Genomic DNA, 22355 nt, shown 5'->3' with positions numbered 1-22355 from the left:
TTCATACAGCAGTTCACATATACTTTGTCTCATGTCATTGACCAAAATTTACAATGCAGCAGCTCCCCTCCCACTTCCTCCCCATAGTTACCTCCCCCCAGTGTCCATCCCTTCATATTCTTCGAGAGGCCCATTTTCTGCTAACCCTGTATATGATCCTGGATACACTCTCCATTTAGACATACATAATTGTTTAGCTTGTTCACCCATCCTGGTTAAGCTTTTGACTGTTAACCAAGAGGTCAGTGGTTCAAATCCACCCAGAAGTGCCTTGGAAGACAGGCCTAGTGACTGAAAACCCTATGCAGTCCAGTTCTACTCTGCAACTATGAGTCAGAACTGAAATGTCTACAGCAACTGGTTTGTTTTTGTTTTGTTTTTAAGATATAAGCAGTCTGGATCTTTGAATCATTGCAAGGAAGAAAGCTGCCCTGGAGAGTTCCCTGATTCACACTAGACTTTGCTTGAATAAGAAATAAATCTTTGTGTGTTAAGCACCTCATAGTGTTGTTATTATAGCCTACCCAACCCTACACATTCTCCTTAAAGGCAATAGTAACAACTCAGCCACAGATTCTTGCTATCAAGTAAAATATGGGCCCAGCATTGCAAGATCTTTCTGATTTGAGAAAATAAGCCAAAAACATGGGATTTTATGTGAAATATGCCAACACAAATGTGGACATTTAGTGAGAAGAATTAAAACCCTAAATAACTAAACTAAAACACCAAAAACAAACAAACAAAAAGTCCATTGCTGTTGAGGCAATTCTGACGCATGGCGACCCACGTATGTTACCAAGTAGAGTGGTGCTCCTTTGGGGTTTTTTTCATTGTAATCTTTATAGAAGCAGATCACTAGGCTTTCTTCTACAACCATTGAGTGGGTTCAAACTAACAACTTCTAGGCTAGTACTACAAACTGTGCCACACAGGAACCTAAATAAAACACACCCGGGGCCAATTTAGCACGTAGACCGCCCTTTGCGACCTGTGTTCTATATTTTTTTTCCTTAGTGGTTCATTGATTCCCAAAGATTCTGTTGTTATTGCTACTCAGATGAGGGTAAAGACCACCACATCTTTGTATATCAGCTCCCAGTGAGCAGTAAAAGTTTCCAAGTCTGGGTCTCTAGTTTTAGTCTAAATTCTTGAGTGCTGGTCCTGGTAGCTCCTGCCTGCTCTTTAAGCCACTGGTCCTATCTGGCCCCATACAGCCAGCACCACATAAATGCAGACTGTTAGGAACCCAATAAAGTAGAAGGCCATGGAAAAAGAGGAAGACCCTCAATGAGATAGATTAACACACCAAAACTCACTGCCATTGAGTCAGTTCCAACTCATAGCGACCCTCTTTGGGTTTCCAAGGTGGTAAATCTTTGTTGTTATTAGATGCCGTAGAGTTGGCTCTGACTCATAGCGATCTTATGTACAACAAAATGAAACACTGCCCGGTCCTGTGCCAGCCTCACAATCCTTGCTATACTTGAACCCATCGTTGCAGCCACTGTGTCAATCCATCTCATTGAGGGCCTTCCTCTTTTTCGTTGACCCTCCACTTTACCAAGCATGATATGCTTCTCCAGGCAATGGTCCCTTCTGACAACATGACCAAAGTAAGTGAGACGAAGTCTGGCCACTCTCGCTTCCAACGAGCATTCCGGCTGTACTTCCTCCAGGACAGATTTGTTTGTCCTTTTGGCAGTCCATGGTACTTTCAGTATTCTTCGCCAACATCACAACTTAAAAGCATCATATCTTCTTTGGTCTTCCATGTTCATTGTCCAGCTCTCACATGCATATGAGGTGACTGAAAATAGCATGGCTTGGGTTAGACACACCTTAGTCTTCAGGGAGACATCTTTGCTCTTTAGTACTTGAAAGAGGTCTTTTGCAGCAGATTTGTTCAATGCAATATGACATTTGATTTCTTGACTGCTGCTTTCATTGGTGTTGATTATGGAACCAAGTAACATGAAATCTTTAACAACTTCAATCTTTCCTCCATTTATTATGATGCTGCTTATTGGTCCAGTAGTGAGATTTTTGTTTTCTTTAGTTGAGATGTAATCCATAATGCAGACTGAAGTCTTCAATCTTCATCAGTAAGTGCTTGAAGTCATCCTCACTTTCAGGAAGGAAAGTTGTGTCATCAGAGTATCACATGTTGTTAATGATTCTCCCTCCAATCCTGATGCCACGTACTTCTTCATATAGTCCAGCTTCTTGGATTATCTGCTCGGCATACAGATTGAACAAGTATGGTGAAAGAATACAACCCTGACACATTCCCTTCTTGATTTTAAACCATGCAGTGTCCCCTTGTTCTGTCTGAACGACAGCCTCCTGGTCTATGTACAGGTTCCTCGTGAATACAATCAAGTGTTCTGGAATTCTTATTCTTCTCAATGTTGTCCATAATTTTTTATGATCCACACAGTCAAATGCTTTTGCATAGTCAATAAAACACAAGTAAATATCTTTCGGGATTCTTTGCTTTCAGCCAAAATCCATCTGACATCAGCAATGATATCCTTCCTTCCACATCCTCTCCTGAAACCAGCTTGCATTTCTGGAAGTTCTCTTGTCAATTACTACTGCAATTGTTTCTGAATTATCTTCAGTAAGATTTTACTTGCATGTGATATTAATGATATTGTTCAAAAATGTCCACATTCTGTGGGATCACTTTTCTTTGGAATGGGTACAAATATGGATCTCTTCCAGTCAATTGACCAGGTAGCTGTCTTCCAAATTTCTTGGCATAGCTGAGTGAGTGCCTCCAGTGCAGCATCCATTTGTTGAAACATTTCAATGGGTATTCTGTCAATTCCCAGAGCCTTGTTTTTTGCCAGTTCCTTCAGTGCAGCTTTGACTTCTTCCTTCAGTACCACTGGTTCTTGATCATATGCCACCTCCTGAAATGGATGAAGATCAACCAGTCTTTTTGGTACAGTGCCTCTATGTATTCCTTCCATTTTCTTTTGATGTTTCCTGCATCATTCAATATTTTGCCCATAGAATCTTTCAATATTGCAACTCAAGGCTTAATTTTTTTCCTCAGTTCTTTCAGCTTGAGAAATGCTGAGCCAGCCCTTTCCTTTTGGTTTTCTAACTCCGGGTCTTTGCACATTTCATTATAGTAATTGGCTTTGTCTGCTTGAGCACTTTGAAATCTTCTGTTCAGTTCTTTTATCTTGTCATTTCTTCCATTTGCTTTAGCTACTCTCCGTTCCTCAAGGGCAAGTTTCAGAGTCTCTTCTGATATCCAATTTGGTCTTTTCTTCCTTTCCTGTTTTTTTTAATGACCTTTTGCTTTCTTCATGGATGATTTTCTTGATGTCATCTCACAATTCCTTTGGTTTTTGGTCACTGGTGTTCAATGCATCAAATCTATAGATGGTCTCTAAATTCAGAAAGGATATAACCAAGGTCATATTCTGGCTCTTCTGGATTTGTTTCAAATGTCTTCAGCTTCAACTTGAACTTGCACATGAGCAGTTTATGGTCTCTCCACAGTCAGCTCCTGGCCTTGTTTTGGCTAAAGATATTGAGCTTTTCCATCGCCTCTTGCCACAGATGTAGTTGTTCTGATTCCTGTGTACTCCATCTGGCGAAACCTAAATGTATAGCTGCCGTTTGAGTTGTTGAAAAAAGGTATTTGCAATGAATAAGTCATTGGTCTTGCAAAATTCTATCATGCGATCTCCAGCATTATTTCTGTCACCAAGGCCAAATTTGCCAACTACCAGTGATTCTTCTTTGTTTTCAACTTTTGCATTCCAGTCACCAGTGATAATTAACACTTATTGATTGCAGATTCAGTCAATTTCAGACTGCAAAAGTTGATAAAACTCTTCAATTTCCTCATCTTTGGCTTTGATAGTTAGTGCGTAAATTTGTGTAATGTAGTATTAACTGGTCTTCCTTGTAGGCGTATGGATATTATCCTATCACTAACAGCATTTACTTCAGAACAGATCTTGAAACATCATCCTTTGTGATGATGAATGCCACGCCATTCCTCTTCAAATTGTCATTCCCAGCATAGTAGATCATACGGTTGTCTGATTCAAAATGGCCAAAACCAGTCCATTTCAGCTCACTGGTAGTCCATAGTATTTTCAGTATTCTTTGCCACTACCACAATTCAAATACAAAAACTTTCCTTCAGTCTTCCTTATTCATTGTCCAACTTTCACATGCATATAAGGTGATTGAAAATAACATGGCTTAGGATAGGCATAACTTCATCTTCAAAGTGATAGCTTTGCTCCTAACACTTTAAAGAGGTCACTTGCACCAGATTTGCCCAGTGCAATATGACATCTGATTTCTTTTTTTTTTTCTCCTTACTGATGGTATGCTTTTATTTTTTTAAATTATTTTTTATTGTGATTTCTTTATTATTATTATTATTTGTTACATCTGATTTCTTGGCTGCTGCTTCCATTGGTGTTGATTAGGGATCCAAGTAAAATGAAATCTTTGATAACTTCAATCTTTTCTCCATTTATCATAATGCTGCCTATTGGTTCAGTTTTCTCTATGCTGAGGTGTAATCCATACTTCAGATTGTAGTCTTTAATCTTCCTCAGTAAGTGCCTCAAGTCATCTTTACTTTCAGCAAGCAAGGTTGTGTTGTCTGCATATTGCAGGTTGTTGATGAATCATCCTCCAATCCTGATGCCGTGTTCTTCTTCATATAGTCTAGCTTCTTGGATTATTTGCTCAGCACACAAATTGAGGGAGTGTGGTGAAAGGATACAACCCTGAAGCACTCCCTTCCTGATTTTAAACCATGTAAAACCCTTTGTTCTGTTTGAACAACAGCCTCCTGGTCTTGTACATGTTCTTCATGAGCATAATTAAGTGTTCTGGAATTCCCATTCTTCTCAATGTTACCCACAATTTGTTATGATCCACACAGTCGAATGTTTTTGCATAGTCAATAAAACACAAGTAAATATCTTTCTGGGATTCTTTGCTCTCAGCCAAGATCCATTTGACATCAGCAGTGATATCCCTTTTTTTACATCCTCTTCTGAATCCAGCTTAAATTTCTGGAAGTACCCTGTCAATAGGGAGCTCTGGTAGCGTAGTGCCTATGGCACTTGACTGCTAACCAGAAGGCTGGTGGTTCAAACCCACTAGCCATTCCTCGGAAGGAAGATGGGGCAATCTACGTCTGTAGTGATACTGCCTTGGAAATCCAAGGAGGGGTAGCTATGAGTTAGGTCTGACTCCATGGCACATAACAACAACAACACCCTGTCAATACACTGCTACAAACATTTTTTTAATTATCTTCAGCAAAATTTTAGTTGTATGTGATATTAATAATATTGTTTGATAATTTCTGCATTCTGTTGGATCACCTTTCTTTGGAATAGGCACAAATACGGATCTCTTCCAGTTGGTTGGCATAAACGAGTAAGCACCTCCAGCGGGGCATCCATTTGTTGAAATATCTCAATGGGTATTCTGTCAATTCCTGGAGCCTTGTTTAACACCAATTCCTCCAGTACATCTTGAACTTCTTCCTTCAATACTATTGGTTCTTTTTTTTTTTTTTTTTAAATTTTATTGTGATTTGGATGAAGATTTACAGAGCAAATTCACTTTCCATACAGCAGTTCATATACACTTTGTCTCATGACATTGACCACAGTTTACCACAATGCAACAGCTCCCCTCCCACCTCCTCCCCACAGTTACCTCTTCCCAGTGTCCATCCCTCCATGGGCTCCTGTCTCCTGAGCTGTCTCCCTGTGCATAAGCAGCCCTTCTTTCTCGATGATTGTTCTCTCCAAGGAGTGTATCTACCTCAGGTAAATGTTCAACTCATATGCCTGTCTTTTGTTTGGCTGGAAATACCATTGGTTCTTGATCATTTGCTACCTCCTGAAATGGTTGAACATTGACCAATTCTTTTTGGTAAAGTGGTTCTGGGTGTTTCTTCCATCTTCTTCTGATGCTTCCTGCACCTTTCAGTATTTTGCCCATATAATCCTTCAATACTGCAATTCTAGGATTGAATTTTTTCTTCAGTTCTTTCAGTTTGAGAAATGCTGAGCATGTTCTTCCTTTTTGGTTTTCTAACTCCAGGTCTTTGAATATTTCATTATCATACTTTACTTTGTCTTTTCAAGCTGCCCTTTGAAATCTGTTCAGCTCTTTTATTTCATCCTTTCTTCCATTCTCTTTAAGCTACTGTCCATTCAGGAGCAAGTTTCACAGTCTTTTCTGACATCCATTTTGGTCTTTCTTCCTTTCCTGTCTTTTTAATGACTAATTGTTGTCTTTAAGGAGCTCTGGTGACATAGTGGGTATACCAGAAGTTTAGCACACCCACCAGCTGCTCCACAGGAAGAAGATGAGGCAATCTACTTTCATAAACATTTATAGCCTTAGAAACCCAATGGGGGTCACTACGAGTTGAAACGGACTCAATGGAAGTGAGTTTGGTTTTGACTTTTTGCTTTCTTCATGAATGATGTTTTTTATATCATCCCACAACTTATCTGGTCTTTTGTCATTGCTGTTCAATGCATCAAATCTATTCTTCATTTGGTCTCTAAATTCAGGTGGGATACAATCAAAGTCATATTTTGGCTCTCATCAATTTCTTTTAATTTTCTTCAGTTTCAACTTGAACTTGCATATGAGCAATTGATGGTCTGTTCCACAGTCAGGTCCTGGCCTCATTTTGACTGATGATATTGAGCTTCTCCATCACCTCTTTCCACAGATGTAGTAGATCTGATTCCTGTGTATTCCATCTGGTGAGGTCCTCACATATAGTCACCATTTATGTTGTAGAAAAAGCCATTTGCAATGAATAAGTCATTGGTCTTACAAACTTCTATCATGTGATTCAGCATTATTTCTAACCCCAAGACCATATTTTCCTACTTACCAGGTGCTTCCTCTTTGTTTCCAACTTTTGCATTCCAATCACCAGTAATTATCAATGTATCTTGATTGCACGTTTGGTCAATTTCAGACTGCAGAAGTTGGTAAAAATCTTCAATTTCTTCAACTTTGGCTTTAGTGGTTGGTGTGCAAATATGAGTAATAGTCATAGTAACTGGTTTTCCTTGTAGACATATGGATATTATCCTATCACTGACAGCATTGTACTTCAGGATAGATCTTTAAATGTTGCTTTTTAATATTAATGTGATGCCATCCCTCTTCAATTTTTCTTCCCTGGCATGAAATATCAATGGCATACCTTCCAGCTTCACAGCAACATGCAAGCCACCACAGTACAGACAAACTGACAGATGAGTGGTGGTTTTCAATTCTTAGACATCTCAAATTCAACATGTCCAAAAATGAACAAACTAATCTTTCTATCCCAATCTTCCTATTTCTGTTAATGGTACTACTACCTTCTAAGTCACAGTTTCAAACATTTCACATCATATTAATTTCCCTATTGAAAACCAACCCAATTATTCATTGAATCCCTACTATGTACCCTGTTCTAGGCACTGGGAATACAACAGTGAACTGAAAAATGTCCATACCCTCATGGAGCTTATACTCTCTTGGGTATGGGCAGACAATATACAATAAATGTATATTAGAATAGATGGTAATAAGTGTCATGGAGAAAAATAAAGCAAAGTAAAAGGGATAGAGAGTGACACAATGTGGGAAGGGTGCTACTGTATTTTATATTTGGTGACAAAATGTAAAACTGGCATGATGGGGGCATATAACCTCCTCTAACTTGACAACAGAGAGAGAGAATCACTATCAACATCAGCTCAAAGCTGATTCCTATGAAGTGAAGATCAGACATACCTCCTCTCTGCAACCTTTTTTGCCAATTCTGCCATCAGCTGTCCCTCTCACAGCACACTCTACTTCTACACTGGATCCAATAATTTGCTGCAATGGCCACACAGAACTTACAAAAAAAATACAATTATGAAGTTAATTAGGGAAGTAACAGGTTAGCATTCAGGATCAGGAATGACTCAGGATACAGTTCTTTGGTCAGGACCGTTTTTCAGCCATGCCCATAGTCAGGCCTCTACCTGGCCCTCGGCTCCTTGTGTCTCTTGGACTGGCCCAGACCCTGCCCTTCTCCGGCAAGTGTTACAAAACGCTTTACCTCCATCAATAAGTGCTCAGGGGCACTCCGCTCTGCCAATAAACCTCGGCCTGAAGGCATTCAGCTAGCTCACTCTGTGGGTCAGCAAGCCTAGCTCCAGCAACAAGTGCTCTGAGGCACTCCACTTTGTCAAGAAGCCTCCTGCCTGAAGGAGTTGCTCTATGGGTTGGCACAACCATTATAATTGCCTTGCTCTGCAGGCCAGGAAGCCCACTACACCCTCTCATACCAGTCTCCTGGTTCTGCTGCTACCGTTTCTCTGCTGCTGCAACTCACTGTCTTGAGCTATCTCCAGTTTTATAGTTCTTGCTCTTTGATTCTTGGGTCTAAGAGGTTCTCAGCACCAAGATCCCAGGTCCAAAGGATTTGCGCCACTCCTGTCTCTTGTTCTTGGTGGTAGTGAGGTTCCCTCCTGTGCTCTAAGATTGGCTTTTAAGCCCAGCGGAATGGTAAAACTAATCAATCCCCTCATTAGGTTTCCATACACCTTATTTGCATGGCCCCACCCCCACAATGTGTGTCATAGATTTGATTCCAACTCATAGTGAACCTGTATGACAGAATAGAGGCCCTATAAGGTTGTTTCCTAGGCTTTAATCTTTACAGGAGCAAACTGCCTGATCTTTTTTTCCCACAGAGCTGTTAGTGGGTTGCAACCCACCAACCTTTCAGTTGGCAGCTGACCACTTAACCATTGTGCCACGAGGGCTCCTTGGTGTACTAGTAGTTGTTGCCAAAACTAACCCATCCTTCCTTTCCCCTCCATCCTCACTCCCTCTCCTATTCTTTCCCCATCTAGACTGAATCTGGAGTTACCCCACTCCACCTTAACTCTACCAGTACACCCAGCACACAGTGCCTGGATTAATCTCCCTAAAATGGGTGTCTGCCTACACCATGTAGGGTCATAGAAAGTTTGTTGGCAGCAGACTGTACTCAGAACTATGCTTTATAAAAATAAATCTGGCAGCCACATATTACCTGGATTGGAAACATGGAAAGACTGCAGACAGGAAGATTCCTTAGGAGGCTAATGCTGTGGTCAAGGTGAAGAATGACTAGGAAATAATGGGAAATGGAAAAAAAAGACATGGATACAGGAGACACTGTCAATGGCAGACTTTGCAAAGTTTTTTTAGTAACCAATTTCTGGCCCAAAGAAAGTAAGATAAGAAATGTTGATTTTTTTATGCCTCTAAGTTTTAGGCTAATTTGTTAAACAGCAATAAATAACACAGTTTATTTCTTCTGGATTTCTTCAGAACAAATGTTACAAAGTGGTTGTCATAGATTTATTTTGGAATTTTAACAGTTTTCTAATTTTTAAGAAGACTGGAAAAAAAGTGGATCTAATAGACAGGCCTAGATTTGCAGCTCTGTCACCCACTGGATGTGTGCACTACTCGTTGTTTCTGAATCTCAGGGTCATTATCTGAAAACAGGGGTAATAAAATTAACTTTGTAGGGGTGCTGTGAGGACTAAATGGGCTAGTTAGTTGTCAGGCACAGCACTGGAACATACTAGGTGTTCAGTAACTGAAAGTCTCCCCACTCCATTCATCTCCACCTTATTTGGCTGACAGGTACAACAAGGGAGCACATGATCTGACCTTGAGATATTTTTCACCTCCAGATACTTTTCTGATTTTAAGTAAGCACATATGCATCATTTGTCTGAAACACATCAACATTGTGAAATATTCTCTATTGAATCACCTGTCTCTATTGCCAATTCTATAAAAAGGTTGAGGGGACCACACCCAAGTCAGACCTCTGAAGTGAGTCATTAAAGATCCCTTCTCCATCCCTTTAGACTGACATTGTCATAGATTGGGTTCTCTAGAGAAGCAAAACCAGTTAAACTTACCTGTGTGTGTACACACACACACACACACAATTTATCTTAAAGATATGACTCAAACTAAAAAAAAAAACAAATTCTCTGCCGTCAAGTCAATCCTGACTCATTGCGATCCCTCCTTGGGTTTCCGAGGCAGTATCTCTACAGAAGTAGATTGCCCAGTCTTCCTTCTGAAGACTGGCTGGTGGGTTTGAACCACCAGCCTTCTGGTTAGCAGTCAAATACCTTAGGCACTAAGCCACCAGAGCCACAGCTTGCAATCTGACCTGCCAATCTTGGGTTCACCAGCCCCTGCAGCTACATGAGGCAGGAGAACCCTCCAGCCTGACATCTGACCCATGGACTTGGGACTTGGCAGCTTTACAGTGAGTCAAGACAGGCATGTAAGATGTTCACAGAATCCCAAGATCAGCAGGTAATATTACAGGCTGCTGCCTCAAGGTGGTTTTCACATGAAGTTAATAAAGCTTAAGCCTCAGACAGACTCACTTACACAGACCCCTTTTAATACCTATACCTGACTGTATATGCATAATTTCATATTCTTTTTCTCAAAGAGGGCCTAGACATTGTTTAAGCTTTGCTGTTGTTGTTGTTAGGTGCTGTCAAGTTGGCACCAACTCATAGCGACCCTATGTACCACAGAACAAAACTCCCTGTTCTGTGCCAGACTCACAATCCTTGCTATACCTGAGCCCATAGTTGCAGCCACTGTGTCAATCCATCCCACTGAGGGTCTTCCCTTTTTTTGCTGACCCTATACTTTATCAGGGAGCTCTGGTAGCATAGTGGCTAAAGCACTTGACTGCTAACCAGAAGGCTGGCGATTCAAACCCACCAGCCACTCCTCGGAAGGAAGGTTGGGCAATCCTACTTCTGTAGTGATACTGCCTCAGAAACCCAAGGAGGGGTCGCTATGAGTCGGGGCCGACTCGACGGCACATAATAACAACAACAACAACATACTTTATCAAGCATGACATCTTTCTCCAGGGAATGGCCCCTTCTGACAACATGACCAAAGTAGGCGAGACAAAGTCTGGCTCTCATTTCTAAGAAGCATTCCAGCTGCACTTCTTCCAGGACAGATATGTTCATTCTTCTGACAGTCCATGGTACTTTCCACATTCTTTGCCAACACCACAACTCAAAAGCATTAGCTCTTCTTTGATCTTCCTTATTCATTGTCCAGCTTTCACGTGCATATGAGGTGATTGAAAATACCATTGCTTGGTTTAGGCACACCTTAGTCTTCAAAGAGACATTTTTGCTCTTCAGCACTTTAAAGAGGTTTTTTGCAGCAGATTTGTACAATACAATACATCACCTGTCTTGACTGCCTCTTCCATTGTTATTGATTGTGGATCCAAGTAATATGAAATCTTTGACAACTTCAATTTTTTCTCCATTTATTATGATGCTGCTTATTGGTCCATTTGTGAGGATTTTTGTTTTCTTTATGTTGAGGTGTAATCCAGACTGTAGTCTTTAATCTTCAGTAAATGCTTCAAGTCATCTTTACTTTCAGCAAGCAAGGTTATGTTGTCTCCATATCGCAGGTTGTTAATGAGTCATCCTCCAATCCTGATGCTGTGTTTTCTTCACATAGTCCAGCTTCGTGGATTATTTGCTTATCATACAGATTGAACAAGTATGGTGAAAGGATACAACCTGATGCACTCCCTTCCTGATTTTAAACCATGCGGTATCCCTTTGTTCAGTTTGAACGGCAGCCTCCTGGTCTATGTACAGGTCCCTCATGAGCATAAAATGTTCTGGAGTTCTCATTCTTCTCAATGTTATCCATAATTTGTTATGATCCACACAGTGGAATGCTTTTGCATAGTCAATAAAACACAAGTAAACATCTTTCTAGTATTCTTTGCTTTCAGCCAAGATCCATCTGACATCAGCAATGATATCCTTCCTTCCCCTTCTGAATCCAGCTTGCATTTCTGGAAGTTCTCTGTCAATATACTGCTACAAGTGTTTTTGAATTATCTTCAGCAAGATTTTACTTGCATGTAATATTAATGATATTGTCTGATAGTTTCCACATTCTGTGGGATCACCTTTCTTTGGAACAGGTACAAATATGGATCTCTTCCAGTCAGTTGGCCAGGTAGCTGTCTTCCAGATTTCTTGGCATAGATGAGTATGTGCCTCCAGTGCAACATCCATTTGCCAAAATATCTCAGTGGGTATTCCATCAATTCCTGGAGCCTTGTTCTTTGCCAATTCCTTCAGTGCTGCTTCAGTTTCTTCCTTCAATGCCATTGGTTTTGATCATATGCCACCTCCTGAAATAAATTAATATTGACCACTTCTTTTTGGTACAATGACTCTGTGTATTCTTCCCATCTTCTTTTGATGTTTCCTGTATCACTCAATATTTTGTCCATAGAATCTTTCAATCTTGCAACTCAAAGCTTAAATTTTTTCTTCAGTTCTTTCAGCTTGAGAAATGTAGGGTGTGCTCTTCCCTTTTGATTTTCTAACTCCAGATCTTTGCACATTTCATTATAATAATTGACTTTGTCTTCTCGAGCTGCTCTTTGAAATCTGTTCAGTTCTTTTATCTTGTCATTTCTTCCATTTGCTTTAGCTACTCTCCATTCAAGAGCAAGTTTCAGAGTCTCTTCTGACATCATTTTAGTCTTTTCTTCCTTTCTTGTCCTCTTAATGACATTTTGCTTTCTTCATGAACGATGTTCTTGATGTCATCCCACAGTTCCTCTGGTTTTCAGTCATTGGTGTTCAATGCACCAAATTTATTCTTTAGATGGTTTCTAAATTCAAGAGGGATATAATAGAGGTAATATTTTGACTCTCATGGACTTGTTTTAATTGTATTCAGCTTCAACTTGAACTTACCTATGAGCAGTTGATGGTCTGTTCCACAGTCAGCTCTTAGCCTTGTTTTGGCTGAAGATATTGAGTTTCTCCATCACCTCTATCCACAGATGTAGTATATCTGATTCCTGTGTTTTCCATCTGATGAAATCCACATGTATAGCTGCCGTTTTTGTTGTTTATGTTGTTGAAAAAAGGTATTTGCAATAAATAAGTCATTGGTCTCGAAAAATCCTATCATGCGATATTTGGCGTCATTTCTATAACCAAGGCTTTAGGTTTAAGCTTTACTCATTCACTGCCATGGAGTCGAATCCGATTCATACTGATCCCTCCTTGGGTTTCTGAGGTGGAATCTATACAGAAGTAGATTGCCTAGTCTTCCTTCTCAGAAGTGGCTGGTGGGTTTGAACCACCAGCCTTCTGGTTAGCAGTCAAATGCCTTAAGCACAATATCACCAGAGCTCCCGGCAGTTTAAGCTTTAGGATCCACAAAACCTCAATCCAGCCCTGCTTTTTGGTATAGAATTAATTCTTGAGTAGCAGTTCTACTGCATTATTTCCTGTATCAGTGTTTCTCAGATAGGTACTACTGGCATTTTGGGAAGGACAACTCTGCCCTGTACAGGAACTTCTCTTCTATTACAGGAAGTTTAGCCTCCCTGCCTCTATCAATTTAATGTCAGTACCACACCCTAGTTATTGTAATTATCAAGCATGGTCTTCCACATTTTGGTCTTCCCCTCCCATAAAGAGATGGTATCTTCTGAGAGATGAAACTACTAGTAATGCAAGTCCACTCATTAGTACAGTATTTAAGTGCTCTGCTGCTAACCAAAAGGTCTGCAGTTTGAACCCACCAAGAGGTCCATGCAAGGAAAATGTGGCAGTTTTCTCCTGTAAGCCTTGGCATCCCTACAGGGCAGTTCTACTATGTCCTCTAGGTTGCTGTGAGTCTAAATCAACAAGATGGCAATGGGTTTATGGGTCATTTTTTAGCTGTATTTTAAAGATTTTGAGAAATACTAGAAGGATCTCTTAGAGCAAGTTTCTGTTCTTCAGGACTCAGGTTAATAATTTTCGTTTTGTGCATGCAGTTCAATTTCTTCTTATATGTTCTACTTAGTAGTTGGTATTCATGATTATAACAATCTTGTATTTGAAGTTGATTTCCTAAACAAAAAGTTTTGAAAATATTAAAAGGTACATTACATATTGCATGCATTCAATCACCTGATTTTTTAATCCAGCTGGCTCCTAAAGGATGATTATAAACTGCTAGAGGTCAAACTCTCTTCCTATAAGTACAACATTATGGGTTAGGGTTTTATTCCAGTTATTATTTTTGGTATGATTAAAAACTTAAAAATCTAATAAAAAGAACACACAAATATGTACTTTTATCAACATTGTTGTTGTTGTTAGCTGCCACCAAGCTGACTCTAAATTGTGGTGAGCTTACGTAGAACAGAATCAAATACTGCATCATCCTTACAATCACTGGTATGTAAGTGTGAGTCCATCATTGTGACTCTTGTACCAACAATCCATCTCACTGAGGGTCTTCCATGCCCTCGTTGGCTACAGTGCAGTGAATTACTATTATATGGCCCTTCTAGCCATGGTCTTGTAAACCTATTGTTATCGAGTTGATTATGACTCATAGTGACCCTATAGGACAGACTAGAACTGTCCCAAAGGGTTTTCAGGGCTGTAATCTTGCAGGGGTGGGACAATGCAAATAAGGTACATGACCTTAACAACAAAAAAGACAAATAATTCAATTTTTAAAACGGGCAGAAGCCATGAAAAGACATTTCACCAAAGAAGACATTCAGGCAGCTAACACATGAAGAAATGCTCATAATCATTAGCCAGTAGAGAGATGCAAATCAAAACAACAACCTCACTCCAGTACTAATATCAAAGTTCAAAAAATCAGAAAACAACAAATGCTGGAGAGGGTTTGGAGAGACTGGAACCCTCATACACTGCTGATGGGACTGTAAAATGGTGCAATCACTGTGGAAAATGGTATGGCACTTCCTTAAATAGCCAGAAATAGAAATATCATATGACTCAGCAATCCCACTACTGTATATACATATCCTATATATATAGTATATATCCTAGAGAAATAAGAGCCATGACATGAACAGATATATGCACAGCCATGTTCATCACAGCACTAGCCACAAGAGCAAAACGATGGAAACAACCTAAATGCCCATCAACAGAGACATGGATCAACAAAGTTTGGTACATATACACAATGGAATACTACGCAACATTAAAGAACAATGATGAATCTGCAAAACATCTCATACATGAATGAATTTAGAGGCCATTATGTTGAGTGAAGTTAGTCAACCACAAAAGGGCAAATATTGTGTGAAATCACTATTGTAAAAAATAATAAAAAAAGGGTTTCACAAAAAAAAAATATATATATATATTTGATGGTTACCAGGGGTGGGTGGAAAAAGGAGGCTAAACCACTAACTAGAGAGTAGACACATATTAACTTGGGTGAAGAGGGGAAAAAAAATACTTATTGGTTAGAAAAATGGCTTATGATACCAATTTGCAATAAAGAAGAGAGAAGGAAAAAACTAAAAGAAGAGCTAGGAGTAGAGCACATATTTTGAACCCAGGGTCCCTGTGCTGAGAACCTCCTAGACCCAGGAGACAGAGAGAGTTGTAATGCCAAAGAAGACATGAGACAACAGTGGCATGACACTCACATGACTTACTCACAGAGTAAGACAGCTTAATACCTGCAGGCAGGAGGTTTGCTGATGAAGTGGGGTGCCAGTGGGCACATGTCAGTGGAACTAAGTGGATTCATTGACCACTAAGCAAGAGGGGTAAGAGTCTTCAGGTAGCAGGTTTTCTGGAAGAATGGGGTGCCTCCAGACACTTATTGATAGAGCTAAAGAGCTTTGTAGCACTTGTCAAAGCAAGTCAGGGGCCCAGAACAAGAGCATAGGGCCCAGGCCGAGGGCTAGGGTCTGGCAACAGCAGCTGAAGAGATGCTGCTCTAATCAAAGAACTGTATCCTGAGCTGTTCTTGTTACCTCACTCAAAGTTGATCCTGATTCTGAATTATAACTGGTTACGCTCCCTAATAAACTCAGTGATTGTGAGTATGGTCTGTAAGTTCTGTGTGGCCATTGCAGCAAATTATCAAATCCAGGAGAAGTAAAGAGTGTCAGAGAGGGGTGGCTGGTGTCAAAATAGGTAATAAAGTTTGGAGAGTGGTGGTATGCCTGACCTTCACCTCATAGAAATCAGCTTTGGGCTAATGCTTATTTTGATTCTCTCTCTTCCTGAAGTTAGGCAAAGTCTGATGCCACACAATTTTTACATTGGCTTTCTATTTCACCAAACATGATGTCCTCTTCTAGTAATTGATCCCTCCTGAAGACTTACCCAAAGCAATGGAGTCATACAATATTCTGTTGTGATCCATAGGGTTTTCACTGGCTAATCTTATAATTTTTTTAAATTGTGATTTGGGTGAAAATTTACAGAGCAAATTAACTTTCCATACAGCAGTTCACATACACTTTGTCTCATGACATTGACTACAACTTACCACAATGCAACAGCTCCCCTCCCACTTCCTCTCAATAGTTACTGCTTCCCTGTGTCCATCCCTCCATGGACTCCTGCCCCCTGAGCTGTCTCCCTGTGCATAAACAGCCCTTCTTTCTCCCCTAATTGTTCTCTCCAAGGAGTGTATCCACCTCAGGTAAATGTTCAACTCATATTCCCGCCTTTTGTTTGGCTGGAAGCCAGGTGTGGGTTCAATTCCAGACCTGAGGGGCAGCTAGGGGCCATAGTCTCAGTGGTTCCACCAGGCTCTATCAGACTAGCAAACCTGGTCCCATCCACCACCACCCTTTTTTTTTCAAATGATTTTTAATTTTGTTCCACATTGTTCTCCCTCTCTATCCAGGATCTCCTACATAGATCCCCCTCCGAGTGGTTGATAGTGGTAGCCAGGCACCATCTAGTTCTTCTGGTCTCATAGTTGTACAGGCTGCGGATCACATGGTGTACCTTCACTGGCTAATTTTTGAAGTAGATATCAACCCTTTCTCCCTAGTCTGTCCACCATGGGTGAACTTGCTGTTATCAAAATACTGATGGCACGGCTTCCACCATCACAGCAACACACAAGCCACCATAATGTGACAAATTGACAGATGGGTGGTGGTTTACCAAAAATAATTAGGTAAAATAGAATATTTTACATTTTGACATATACAATATTGTTTGCAGGAACTTTTTCTGCATAAGTAATCCTAGCTCCAACTTTTTCAAATGTGAGTTTAGACTTAAGATGTCTTCTAAGAAGTCTCCCTACAGCAAGTAAAGGTGATTTTTACTACACCTTTACAATAACTCCAAACTAAGTTTAATTTGGTTTATTGGTTTATCATTGACTACTGGATGTTCAGCAGTCACTGCTTCTGAGTTTCTGTACTGAAAATGCTAAGTAATGAACATCTTTCACAGGGACTCTTCCCTAAATGATTCCTTACTCTCTCAGACATCTATCAAGGACACTAGCCTTCCTCTTCAATGATTACAGCTCACTTTTCTAGAAAATTCTTTGATATTTTGTACCAGAGAAGGTTTGCAACTTTCACCTATAACTCAGATATTATGCTAACCAGCTCTTGTGCTGAAAATATCACCCTTCTGGATTTCACTCTACTGATTTTCAAAGGGATGGGGCATCTGGATTCACTTGGCTTGACCCTGCATCTATGCAACTGAAAGTTTTTCCATTTTGTGTATCTTCCTACCCCACTTTATTATAACCTGCTTAAAGTGCAAGCTCTGGAGCCAGACTTCCTGTGTTGAAATCTCAGCTCTATTATTTGACCTTGGAAAAACTGACCTTTCTAAATTCCTGTAAAATAAGGGCCTTATAGGATTATGTGAAAATTAAATGAGATAATCCATGCAATGTAAACTGCTTCTTTAAGGAACAAAAATGGAACAGAGTACACTGTCAACAAATGCTACCACTGCTACTACTATTACTTTCCCTACTCTTGCTATTACTATGCATGTATTTGCCTAGCTTCAATCTGCCCTGCAGAGTCCACAAGGGCTTCAGTCATTTAGCAGTGATGAATAATAGTGGGTCTTTTTATTAAAGCCATAAAAGCAGAGGAGTTGAAAACATACGTCCTAAATTAGGAGTTACCTAATGCACCTTAGTAACCGGAAGATTAAATGTTGCTCTTTGATTCACATCATCTGATATTACTAGATATACACATTAGAAAAACTCTTGCATGTGTGCACCAGAACACAAATACAAATGTGCTCATAGGAGTTTTACTCGTAACAATAAAATACTAGAAATAACCCAAATGTCCACAAGACAGGGAATTTAATAACTGGAACACAGAAAATAGACAATCATACAATAGTGAATATGAGCTATGATATATACATACATATACATATATATACATACAGTAGCTTATATATACAACATATATATATATCAACATGGATGAATTTCACATACATAATGTTGAATGAAAGAAACAATCCCAGAAGACTGCAAACAGATGTCAGTTATAAAACTCAAAAACAAGCAAAACTAAACAATATATTGTTAGGTACACACATTGTCAAGAATTGTGAAGGTTACAAGATTTTACCCTGCTCAAGGTAACAAGTTAGCCTGCCGGTTTTCAGGATGTTGACCAAAGATGTGAGACTCTTAAGTCAGAGTAAGGACTTTATAACCACAGCACAGCAGGCAACAAAAGCTTCACATTCTCATCAGTTCCTCTTGTCCCTAAAGTTCCACAGAAGTGATATGCAGTGGCCCAGGTGGAAGCTTTGCACACAGTAGGTCTGCATCGTTCTGATGACTCTCAAGCCTAAGAAACCCCAATCTTGACACTAAGGTCAATTGGCACAACATAGTCCATAAAAACAATGTTCTACATCCTACTTCGGTGAGTAGCGACTGGGGTCTTAAAAGCTCGTGAGTACCAATCTAAGGTGCAACTATTGGACTCTGCCCATCCCGAGCAAAGAGGAGCAAAGAAAATCAAACAGGCAGGAAACAATTAGTCCAAAGGACTAATGGAGCATGTGAACCCCAGCCTCCATGAACCTGAGACCAGAAGAACTAGATGATGCCCAACTACCAGTGCTCACCACTCTGAAAGGGATCACACTAAGAAGTCCCAGATAGAGTGGGAGGAACTGTGGAACAAAACTAAAAATCATTAAAAAAAAAAAAAAAAAAAAAAGCAGGCTTATTGGTATTATGAAGACTGGTGGAACCCCTGAGAATATGACTCTTAGACACCCTTAAAACTAGGAACTGAACTTAACCCCCGTGACTCAGCTGGCAGCCATACAATAGGTAGGTGACAACAGTATCAGGAAGGTATGCACTCATTAGAACAATCAAGCATAGGAGATTAAGAGAACAGCATCTGCCCAGGGACAGAGCTAGGAAAGAGGGAAGGGATGAGAAGGAAGAATGGAGGAAAGGGGTGGGTACAGGGAGGAAGTAGAAAGAATGCTGTTACAGTGTGGGGATTGCAGTTAATGTCACAAAACAGAATGTGTATGAATTGTTTAATGGAAAACCAATTTGCTCTTTAAACTTCCACCCAAATCATAATGAAACAGAAAGAGAAGGAGGAAGAGAGAGAGAGAAAGAGAAAGAGAAAGGGAGAGGGAGAGAGGCAGGGAGAGAGAAAGAAAGGAAGAAAGGCCCAATCATTTAAAGGGGCTGCGAGCAAACTTGCCTACCTTTGCCCTGGAGAGAGACACAGTCTTTACTATTCTGGATAGCAAACAAATCTGCCTTCTCCTATGGAGGGAAACATTGTATCTTAAAAGGCTGTTTGCTATATAAATATCTGTAAAGAGGTAGTCCTGAACAAAAGCTGTCAATGCTTACGTCATAAGAGGTGCAAGAACGGTGAGAGATCCAAGAAAAATTATCTCCCAACACAATCAAATGTAATAAAACTTTTTTTCTTTTAAGCAGAAGATGATAAAATTCAAGATTAAGGTTACCTTAGGTGCAGGGACAGCAATATGGGATAGAAGAAGAGCACAGAATAGATGCAAATTACTAGTACATTCCAGTTCCTGAGTTGGATGGTGGGATCACCAGTACTCATTATATTTAATAACTTCCATGTATATCACATACATGGAAGAATTTCACATACATAATGTTGAATGAAAGAAACAATCCCAGAAGACTGCACACAGTCTTGGGAGTCTTTGGGAGCTCTGGTAGCATAGTGGCTAAGGCACTTGACTGCTAACCAGAAGGTTGGCAGTTCAAACCCACCAGCCACTCCTTGGAAGGAAGATGGGGCAATCTACTTCTGTAGTGATACTGCCTCGGAAACCCAAAGAGGGGTCGCTATGAGTCAGGTCCGACTTGATGGCACATAACAACAACATATCACATAAGTTCTTTTGTATGTATCAAATGTTATACATAAACAAATTCTTAAAATCACTGTTGGTGGTGGTGTTGTTGTGAGGTGCCATCAAATTGGTTCCAACTCACAGCAACCCTATGTACAACAGAACAAAATACTGCCTGGCCCTGCCCCATCCTCACAATTGATGCTATGCTTGGGCCGATTGTTGCAGCCAGCCATTGTGTCAGTCCATCTCTTTGAGAGTCTTCCCCTTTTTCTCTGACCCTCCACTTTACCAAGCATGACATCCTTCTCTAGGGACTGGTTCCTCCTGACAACATGATCAAAGTACAGGAGATGAAGTCTCACCATCCTCACCTCTAAGGAGCATTCTGGCTATACTTCATCCAAGACAGATTTGTTTGGTCTTCTGGTAGTCCATGGCATATTCAATATTCTTCATTAACACCATAATACAAATGTATCAATTCTTCTTTGGTTTTCCTTATTCATTGTCCAGCTTTTGCATGCCTATCACATGATTGAATACTATGGCTTGGGTCAGGCACACCTTAGTCTTCAAAGTGAAATCTTTGCTCTTTAACGTTTTAATGAGGTCTTTTGCAGCATATTTGCCCAATGCAATATGCCATTTGATTTCTTGACTGGTCCTTCCATGGGCATTGATTGCAGATCCAAGTAAAATGAAATACTTGACAACTTCATCTTTTCTCCATTTAGCAGGATGTTGCTTTTTGGTCCAATTTTGAGGATTTTTGTTTTCTTTACCTTGAGATATAATCCATACTAAAGCCTTTGATCTTCATCAGTAAGTGCTTCAAGTCCTCTTCACTTTCAGCAAGCAAGTTTTGTCATCCTCCAATCCTGATACCACATTCTTCTTCATATAGTCCAGCTTCTCCAATTATTTGCTCAGCACACAGATTGAATAAGGATATAACCCTGACACACACCTTTCCTGATTTTAAACCACACAGTATCCTCTTGTTACATTTAAACAATAGCCTCTTAGTCTACATACAGGTTCCTCATGACCACAATTAAGTGTTCTGGAACTCCCATTCTTCTCAATGTTATCCATAATTTGTTATGATCCACAAAAAATCACTAAATGCTAACAATTATACATTAGTTTAAACATTTAATAAAAATTCAAGTATAATAAGATTGTCATCTATTGACTATATATCACATGCCAGGCACTCTATGCATATCGTGTAATCCTCAAAATCACCTATAGATAGAGAAAGTCTCTGTTTTAGAAGTTATGTAACAAGCCCCAGACCACAGAGCAGATGCCTGGAGGTACCTAGATTCAGCCCTTTGGCCTCCCTGACAGTACAGCTCAGGCTCTGTCCCCTGCACTGTACTGTCTCCCATCCAGATCTCCCTGGGAGCTGTGACTAAATAGGATACCAGATGCTTACATGGCCTTTTAATTTTCAACATGTTATCTCACTTGATAAGCAAGCCTTTTTTAAAATGGGAGATAATTTGCTTACTCATTCATTTATGGAGCTTCAAACACGTACCAGACACCATACAGAGGACTCAGGATATAGAGATAAATAACCCACAGTTTCTGCTTGCCCCAAGAGAAAAGTTTACTCACCTGAGGATCATGCCTATTCCAACCTATACCTGTCTCACTGTTTTTGCAGGGCAAATATCCTTATAGCTTTAAAATTTGAATTTTCCCATATCTCCATGAGGAGCAGTATTCTTCCACCAATAAACATTGCATGGATATAAAATGCATGCTAACCAGTTGCCATCAAGTTGACTCTGACTCACAGCAACCCTGTATGTGTCAGAGTAGAACTGTATGTGCTCCATACAGTTTTTAATAGCTGTCTTTCTTTTCTTTTCTTTTTTTGGAGAGGGGAGTAGATCACCAGGCTCACAATGCCATCTTTCAGTTAACAGCCAAGCACATCAACCATTGGTACTACACAAGAACCCCACTGTCATAGAGGCGATTCTGACTCATAGTGACCCTACAGACAGTAGAACTGCCCCCATAGGGCTTCCAAGGCTGTAAATCTTTATGGAAGCA

General features: G+C 40.0%; 1 pseudogene; it reads right to left on the bottom strand.

Annotated features, from left to right (window-relative positions):
• The window catches only part of LOC103204415, a 28648-nt pseudogene extending 6726 nt beyond the window's left edge, over positions 1-21922 (bottom strand).
• Positions 21923-22355: the final 433 nt, after the last annotated feature.

This window comes from Orycteropus afer, unplaced genomic scaffold (genome assembly GCF_000298275.1).
Source record: "Orycteropus afer afer isolate SDZICR_OR568_19922 unplaced genomic scaffold, OryAfe1.0 scaffold00247, whole genome shotgun sequence".
NCBI classification, from domain to species: Eukaryota; Metazoa; Chordata; class Mammalia; order Tubulidentata; family Orycteropodidae; genus Orycteropus; species Orycteropus afer.
The sequence above is the reverse complement of the archived record's forward strand: the minus strand, read 5'-3'. Positions and strand labels throughout refer to the sequence as shown.